This window comes from Spinacia oleracea, chromosome 2 (assembly GCF_020520425.1).
Source record: "Spinacia oleracea cultivar Varoflay chromosome 2, BTI_SOV_V1, whole genome shotgun sequence".
Lineage (NCBI taxonomy): Eukaryota > Viridiplantae > Streptophyta > Magnoliopsida > Caryophyllales > Amaranthaceae > Spinacia > Spinacia oleracea.
The window spans coordinates 55864943-55871879 of NC_079488.1; the positions used below are offsets into that span (position 1 = coordinate 55864943).

Genomic DNA, 6937 nt, shown 5'->3' on the forward strand with positions numbered 1-6937 from the left:
TGTAGGACTGGAATGCATTACATTGTTCAATAGAGCTCCTACATTCCTGTGCATAATGACCCTGCACCCCACAACTATCACAGACATTCACAAATTGGGCACTCATTGCAGCGACACTAGCATGTTGGGTGGACTGAGAAGATGTAGTTTGCATATTTTCAAGTTTGTGATGTAGGGCAGTCAGCTGAGCAGTAAGTTGTTCAATAGAATTCATCTCATGCTTACCACCCCTGTCAGCAAAGCCTCTAGGATTCCCATATTGGGCATTATGAATGGCCATCTCCTCAATCACCTCCAAAGCTCTAGACACATGGAGTTGCATTAATCTCCCATTAGCAGCAGAATCCAGAATAAGCCTAGATTCGTTACCCAAGCCGTTGTAAAACTGTTGGATCAAGAACCACAGTTGTAGACAGTGGTGTGGGAATTCTCTCTACAGGTCTTTGAATCTTTCCCAGACTTCAAACAAGCTCTCGTCTGCCTGCTGTGTAATAGAAATGATCTGGCTTCTCAGACGGGTTGTCTTCTCAGGCGGAAAGTATTTCACATAGAAAGAAAGAGCCAAAGAATCCCAGTCGGTGATTTTCATAGCTGCTCGATTGAGCTCGTTAATCCACAGCTTTGCCTTCCCACTCAGAGAAAATGGAAAGAGCATCTCCATAGTCTGCTCCGGCCTTAGATTCTTCTGCTTGACAGTAGAGCAATATTGAATGAAAGAATGAATATGAAGATTAGGGTCTTCACCCTTTTCCCCACCGAATTGGTGCCTCTCAATCATATTTATCAATTGGGGTTCAATCTTGAAATTCTCAGCCGCAATAGAAGGCATGATCGCCTTGGGAAGCACAGACAGACTTGGCTTAGAATAGTCTGTAAGCCTTGGTTGAAATGGTGGTGGTGTTTCGTCACCCATCTATGAATCTGTATGAAATAGATTGCCAATCAGATGATCGGATTTAGATTAAGACCAGTCTCTCAACTGTTCAATGAATCTACGCCGTCTACGGAAGGTCCGTTCAGGTTCAGGATCAAACGGAGACAGATCGCTGGTATAGACAGTCCTAGGCATAAACAAGCAAAACTAGCAAATAGTCGTGAGATCCGATCTCAAGGAACAGGAGTTCCTTGAGAAGTAACAAACAATAATCTAGAGTAAACATTAATAACAGAAAATAAAACCGTTTCCCCGGCAACTGACAGGCTAAATCGCACTCCTATCAAAGATAAACCTAACGTTCACCAACTAAAAGTATAGCAAGGGAAGCAGGGATCGTATCCACAGGGAAACAATGTTCTTTCTACTATTAATCGGCAAGTCTAGACTATTGGTAACAAGAGATTTGGTTTGGTTTGTAGATTAAATTAAGGCAATAATCAAATTGGAAAATATCAATAATAAGGGAATCTAGGGCAACGGTTCACCACAAATACAGACCGGGATTGGACAACAGACAACAACAACCAATTAACAATCATAACTAGGAAAACATGCATCCCTCGAATCTTATGAATTCCTTAGGAAAATATAACTAGCAGGCTCTCGCTATGTATTAGAAACAATTCCTATCTAATAGCCACAGACCAAAAACATCAGATTTATACCTCTCGGCGCATAATCTAAGGTTAATCACACTCAAATCAAAATAGTCCGGCCTAACAGGATTGACGAGCAATTAATCAATAATCAAGTCCACATTTAATCCCAATCATGCATTAATGGATCCCCTAAACCCTAGAAATTAAACTACTCACTCATATTAACAAATAACAAAGCAATTAATATTAAGGAAAACATGACCAAAAGCAAATAATAAAGCAAAGTAGAAATCAAAACCTAAATGAAGAACGAAAGGATGAACGAAAAATTAAAGCTTTGATTGAAATTAAAACTAAGTGTTTGGAACAATTTAGAGAGAATAAACTAAGCTTAAGGAAAATAAACTAAGTGTCAATACTAGAATAAGAGATGTCACTAAAAAAATAAGGGGCTAGTATTTATAGTTTGCCCAAAATAAAGCCCCAAATCTGAATTAAAATGCGCGAAAAAAAACATCAGATGTTGGTGTCGCCCGATCAGGCATTCTGCTCGATAGTCGGCCCGATCGGGCGGATTGTGAAATGCCCAGAATACACCCAGTTTGACCGACCGATTCGGACGGGGCGAAGCCCGCCCGACCGGGTGCGTGTTGAAGACTTTAGGTTGCTTTTTTCTTTGCCCGGTCGTCTCATTTCGCCCTCTGCTCAAAGGGCGATTTGCAAAAGTCATCATGCTTCGCCCATATCACCGAGTCTAACTCCCGGGGCTCAACCGTAAGCATCTAAGGCTCCCGAAAGTCGACGATAGTGATATTTTCATATTTTATAGTGTTTTTACCCCCATCCCTTAGTACTTTTTGATCTCAAATGAGCTCTTCGGAGCGACTTTTAGTACTAATGTGCTCCTTATAGTGTGTTTGTAGTTTCAGGTTCATCATTGTAGGAATTAGCATATTTTTGTGCATTTACTACTAATTTGAATCAATACAAGAGATTATGTACTTTCTAGAGCACAAACATTGAGTTGGAAGAGTTTTCAAGCAAAGCGAATGATGGAAGAAGTAGAAAATCGACACTCGTCTACTCTTTTGATTATTATTTAAGTTCTACAACTCCAAATGAAGTCATTCCAATTGGGTTGGTTTCTAGACTTCAAGAGATTTCCAACGAGTGATCACTCGCCTAATTCCGATGAATAACGAAGGAGATATGGCGTTTTAAAGATAGAGGATCGTGCAGTTTGTACGCGCGCCCGGCGGGCGAACGGCTGCCCGGCGGGCGAACGGCTGCCCGGCGGGCGAACGGCTGCCCGGCGGGCGAACGTCTGCCCGGCGGGCGAAAAGAGAAAATTTGAGGAACGTCATATTTGGCCCGGCGGGCATACCTGCGCCCGACGGGCGGTTTTCGAGCTTCTCGCTCGGCGGGCGGATGTCTGCCCGACCGGGCGACGACAACCCAGGGCGCTTTTTCGCGGTTTTTTTTCCGATTTTCTTTTATTATTTTGGGCAAACTATAAATACTAAGCCCTATTATTTTAGTTGACATCTTATTTTCCTAGTATTAGACCCTTAGTTTTATTTCCTTAGTTTAAATTCTCTCTAGATTTATGCAAACACTTAGTTTTCAATTTCAATAAAAATTCAAGCTTTCTATTTCTCTTGTTCTTTAATTAAGGTATTGTTCTTTATTTCAATTCTTTGTTTAGCTTTAATTATGTTTTCAATCATGCTAATTGCTTTGTTTATTGTTAATATGCTTGAGTAGTCTAATTTCTAGGGTTTGGGGATCCATGAATGATATGAAGGGATATTGAATAATCATGATTGTTGGCATTGGAATTGATTCCTATTGATTGGTTTATTTCACTATACAATTAGATTTGCGCAGGTTTAATTGTGGTAGTTATGCAATATCAAATTAAGATTCGAGAGATGCAATTTGATGTTTAGGCTTGTGTCAATAGGTGGAATTAGAGTTAATACGTAGCGAGAGCCCGTTAATTCTAAGTCTATGATTAGTATCGACTTGAGAGAGCATGCTAATCTAATTAATTACTTTGTTAATTATCGTGATTGTTCATTGTTCTGGATTGTTATTTGTTGGTGAACCTATACCCTAGATTCCTTAATATATTGATTCATACTCGTTTAATTATCGTTCGTAGTCTTAGCATACAAATCACCAACCAACTCTTGTTCACAATAGTCTAGATTAATTAATTGATAGTAGAAAGAACGCCTGTTTCCCTGTGGATTCGATCATGACTTCCCTTGCTACCTAGCTAGTGGACTTAGGTTATTTTTGATTAGGTGATACGACTTTAGCCTGTCTCATTTCGCCCTCTGCTCAAAGGGCGATTTGCAAAAGTCATCATGCTTCGCCCATATCACCGAGTCTAACTCCCGGGGCTCAACCGTAAGCATCATATCTAAGGCTCCCGAAAGTGCACGATAGTTGTCCCGAACTTCCTCGGGATCGTGTAGTGGCCTAAATCACCTTGAAACGGGTCTAAAAAGACCAATTTCTCACTAAGTAATCCTGAAACTCAAGGCACACTCAATAACACAGATTAGTACTAAAAACGGCTTCTAAAGCTAATTTGATGAATAAAAGTACTAAGGGACGGGGGTAAAACTCTATATAAAACACATATATCAATCGTACTTGAAGAATCACCGTCGTACAATACGATTATTCGTTTCTCCTAGCTTACGAATATTCACGATATGATATACGATTCCGATCCAACGTCATATCGTATATTTATGTTTTTCCGAACTAATTCGCGAAAAGATATTGAATGAATTTTTGATTCATTTAATCCGGTGATCTGTTAAATGCCAGTCCAGAGTAAGTTGTGAGCCTAATATAGATTAGAACTCACTGATTGGAAGCATTGCTCCGACTAGCTGTTCTGATCACTTGATCTCACTGAATTAATTGTTCGTAATTAATCTGAACCTTGGTATTAGACTAATGCACCTTGGGTGAAGGACACATTTCCTTTAGGATCATCATAGGGTCATTAAGGCAAAGGCCATGCCCGGAAGACATGAAGCACGAAGTCAGTGAAAGCTGAGTACGGACAAGCTAGAATGAAATCCTAGTCTAACATGCTTCACTCAACAATAATGATAATCCACATGCAAAATCCATTCAAGTAAACAATTAATCATGAAGACATACTCGAGACTTGACACGACTCTTAACTCATAGATTAATAAGAACTAGCTTTGAACGGGTAAAATAAAATAACAAAGACCACTGAGGGAAACTGGGGGTGTTGGGAGCCCACCAAGCACCAAATAAACAAGGTCGGGCTTTCTACCGGAAGTCGGACCATACCGACGGAATTCTTGTCATTTTATAAGCGATTAGCCAAAAGAATGAAACAACGTCTTGTATCATTCAAGGAGAACGAGTTTCTCCGACGCGACTCCCCCCATTGTTCATACGCAAGGTATATATGTTCCAAGAGTCTTGAAGCTCATTCGGGTTACACTTTACATTAGTTAGTATGTTATATTCAAGACTCAACCCAAAGATATAACATGCAAGAAATTCAACAATTAAACAATTAAACAATGACACTTCATTTTAATCCTTTAGGACTTGTGATCAAACATATGACTCAAGTGAAATTACTCCCATTGTTCCTTTTCAAAAACACTGTTTGAGATAACCCGACATTGCCTGTTAACAAGCGGGGTGTGCCCTTAGCACGAATAGTCCTTAGTTCAATTTACATAAACTCCTTAAATGTATTCTACACGGCGGTAGAATAAACGATGCACTGAGGCAATATTCAGTAGGCTCAATGTATGCTAGACATTCCGTATAATAGCATAATCATAATAACTTGCATGCGAAACACTCATACATGCATATCAATTTGAACACATGCTTGACATAATTCAACGATTATAAAAGTCCATAACATGATAGTTCAATAGAATCTATAAAGCATTAACCAATCCATAATATGCTCATTCACGTAGAATACATAGATTCAATAATAATTCCAAACATGCTTATTCACACATCAAACATGAATTCTGAACACTTTAAGTTCACATGATTTACAATCAATATACATCATAAAGTCCTCATGGAATAGGTGGTCACCCTAGTCATGCACGTACCTGGAATACCTAAGTACGGGGGCCACTGTGCGAATCACGACTCAAGCTAGAAATCAACTCCTATAAACATAAAGGAGAAACTTAATTATTATCCATGTTTACTAAATTTCCAGCAACAATTTAAGATTCTAAAACCTTTGTTTGATTTAGAAATTAATCGTTATTCGTTAATTTAATAGTCTCAAATAGTATACTCAAGTCCTAGCTAGCATAAAAACATTGACTTTTTTGGCTTTAAAATCATTAAAATCAACACATTAAAACTTTATAATAAATCTGAAAATTTAAGTTGATTCCCATAATTTAAATCGTCATTAAATTATGTGAATCAATTGCTTGAACAATTGGAGTTAAAATCCAATCAATAGGTCATCAATAAAACCATGTTTTGACCATAAAAATGACACTTTATTTAATCATTAAATCTGAAAATAATAGTTCTTATAATTAAAATCAATCTCATCAATTTAAATACGACAATATTGATATATGCGCTTTATATAGAGTTTTTACCCCCGTCCCTTAGTACTTTTTGATTTCAAATGAGCTATTCGGAGCGATTTTTAGTACTAATGTGCTCCTTTTAGTGTGTTTGTAGTTTCAGGTTCATCATTGTAGCAATTAGCATATTTTTGTGTATTTCCTACTCATTTGAATCAATACAAGAGATTATGTACTTTCGAGAGCACAAACATTGAGTTGGAAGAGTTTTCAAGCAAAGCAAATAGTGAAAGAAGTAGAAAACTGAATCTCGTCCACTCTTTTGATCATAACATAAGTTATACAACTCCAACTGCAGCGATTCTAATTGAGTTGGATTCTAGACTTCAAAATATTTCCAACGATTGGTCACTCGCCTAGTTCCGACTTATAACGAAAGAGATATGGTGTTTTTAAGATACGGGATCGTGTAGTTTGACGAGCAGATCGCCCGATCGGGCGGCCCATTGCCCGATCGGGCGACGACAACCCTTGGAGCGCGGATTTGTAGGAGTTGTAGGAGTGAGGCGAGGGAGTTGTAGTGTGCTTCATTTCAGCACAATTTGGATATTGGAAAAAGAAAGGGTGTTCCTCTTGTTCTTGTGTGGTGATTAGAAAAAAATATGATGAGTAAAAAATGAGAAGAATTGAGAATGTGAAGGATCCCAAAAGGGAGGAAAAGAAAGAAAAAAAAAGAGAAAAAAAAGAGAGAATTCGAGCGAGAAAATAAAAGAAAAGAAAATTTTATTATGCTCTAAAAAATTTCAAAGCGTGAATTC

General features: G+C 38.3%; 1 non-coding gene across 1 annotated transcript; it reads left to right on the plus strand.

Annotated features, from left to right (window-relative positions):
• The first annotated feature begins 410 nt into the window (after positions 1–410).
• LOC130468281 (small nucleolar RNA R71) lies at positions 411–517 on the plus strand. Its single transcript, XR_008928687.1, has one exon. It is a non-coding gene; the product is annotated as a small nucleolar RNA R71 (small nucleolar RNA).
• The last annotated feature ends 6420 nt before the right edge of the window (positions 518–6937 follow it).